Source organism: Budorcas taxicolor, chromosome 7, assembly GCF_023091745.1.
Source record: "Budorcas taxicolor isolate Tak-1 chromosome 7, Takin1.1, whole genome shotgun sequence".
Classification (NCBI taxonomy): domain Eukaryota; kingdom Metazoa; phylum Chordata; class Mammalia; order Artiodactyla; family Bovidae; genus Budorcas; species Budorcas taxicolor.
In genome coordinates, this window is record NC_068916.1 from 69,494,105 (window position 1) to 69,496,598 (window position 2,494).

Below are 2,494 nucleotides of genomic sequence, written 5' to 3' on the forward strand. Positions count from 1 at the left end.
CTGCCTCAAATGAGCTCTCACAGATGACAAGCAAGTAAATGGGAAATTAGAATTAGGTGTGATACATAGCTGGGGATGGTAGAATTCACACACAGCTTTGCAGTCCAAAGGAGGAACATGAAACAGATTGTCTGGTCAGAGAAGGCATTTTGGAAGAAACAAAACAGCAAAGCAGTGCTAGGCTGAGATCTAAAGTCTGCCTCCAAGAGAGACATGTTCAGGGGGATTTGGGAAGGAAGGAATGTGATGGCTGGGCCTTTTTTAGGAAAAAGGAACAGAATATGTGAAGGCCCCTAGAGAAGCAGGAGAGCATGCCTTGCTTGAGGAACTGAGACAAATTTATTGTGACTATAGTGGAGAGGGTAAGAAAGGGATTAGGTAGGGTGCAGGTAGACCGGATAGTAAACAGACTGGAAAGCAGCCTGGAGTGGTTTAGAATTCATTGACCTTTCCAATGAAAACCACTCAACTGGGGAACGCCTAATTTTGCACCCTCAAGCCATCCTTCTGCAAGTATACATAAACTCAATCCAACCAAACTACAAATTTCTGGAGGATAGGGAATGTATTTCATACCTCTCAAGGGCACTGTCTTGCCTATGTAGCTACTCCACAAATATTTATCAGTTGCACTTGGTGTTAAGTAAAGTTTAATGGAGCATGTACTTTTATCTGGAGTACTTTGTGAAATAGCAAATAGCTTTCCATTTGGGTAAGGACCTTTAGGCCCCACCCAACACTTGTATGGAAAGTTTGTTCCCTTGAACTAGCCTGTATTCGGTGTAGTGAGACTTGTTTACAAAGTGAAGAACTTATGGACAGGTTCCCTCTCTTTTGACCTCATTTGTTTTTTCCTTTCCTACCCGGACATTAATTATTTCCTAGCTACTTACGTTTGTTTGTTTGTTTGTTTTTACACTTAGAAATCACACCATAAATTTGAAAGGGTTATGTGCAGATTTTTTCTTTGTTTTTGTTTTGTAAGATGGTATTTCAGCATTCTAAAGAACACTCTTTAGCCTAGTTGGGCATTTTTATTTCCAAGATGAGGGACCAGTTGGAATCACCCTGGCTATTGCCCTGTGGATTTTGGAGAATATCCTGGAAGTTCTTTGTAGTTTCTTGAAGAAGAATCTAGACTGGAATTAAGAGGAATTTGGTGGATGCTCATCAAGAATCTAACAAATGTTGCCATTTCTTGGGCTAAATAGGACACAGAAACCCACTGGTCTCCAATAGTGTGCTAGAACTGCCTCTTAACAGCTGATGAAAAGCAGTGATGAAGTATTTAGGAATGTCTCGAGCCTCCTATCAAACCACCGGTAGCTTGAAATTATCTATAGTGGGAGTATTATACCATGGAAATCGGCCAGTGTTACAAATCAGGGCTGTACAGAGAGTGACAACCGGCTTCCTGGGTGACTGTAGAGAAATGTACAGCTCAGGAAGGCTTCCTGTGGGAGACTGGTCTGGTCTGACCTGATGCTGCTGCAGAGAATCCTATCCACCAACCAGTACTGCATCCATTCAACAGTTACCTACCCAGTACTTACTCTATGCCAGCTCCTGTGCTGCCCACTGTCATGGCATAAATTCTCCAAGAAAACACACATGGTCTTTGCCCACATGGGATTTAAGTCATACATTCACATTTTCCCCTAGTGCTTCCAAGCATAGGCTTTTTATCTGGGCTCTCATAATACTAGTCCTCTATATGGGCTCAGCCCTGTGTGCTGATTAATACTAGTCCTCTATGTGGGCTCAACCCTGTGTGCTGATAAACCAACTCTGAGGGGAAAGGGAAAGAGGAAGCCCTGATTTGTAACACTGGCCGACTTCCATGTGTCATAAGAGTATGACACAAAGTTTTAGTAACACATTTGAGCATACATAGAGACTTGAGGGTAAAACTAGTATTAAAATGTGCATTGTCTAAGGATTCCAAAGTTAAACTTTTTTTTTTTTTTTTTTACAATTGCGTGATACCAAACATGAACCCGCCTCCCACCTCCCTCCCCATAACATCTCTGTGGGTCATCCCCATGCACCAGCCCCAAGCATGCTGTATCCTGCGTCAGAGGGGGGTTCATGTTTGGGAACACATGTAAGAATTAAAGATTTTAAAATTAAAAAAAATAAAATTAAAAAAATAAAAAATAAAAAAAAACAATTGCGTGATACCCCAGCACATTCAGAAGTGCCTCCCAAATATCGTTATGAGTTCCCCAAGCTTGTTTCTTTCACTTGAAACACCTTAAAACATTCTGGTGATTAGAATTTGTGATTTGCCAGTTAAATCTACTGGAGATACAAGTTTAAGTTTCAAATATAAAATTACAGGAAACTACCTACTTTCTCTTTTGTGAGTGGAATTTTTATTTTTTAAAAAATCATCTGAAAGGTGCTGGTTTTCCATAAATATGGAAATACCATGATTTTTATTTTCCTAGGACTCTAACATTTCAAAATGGCCACAAGGCTCCTGTAGGAATTA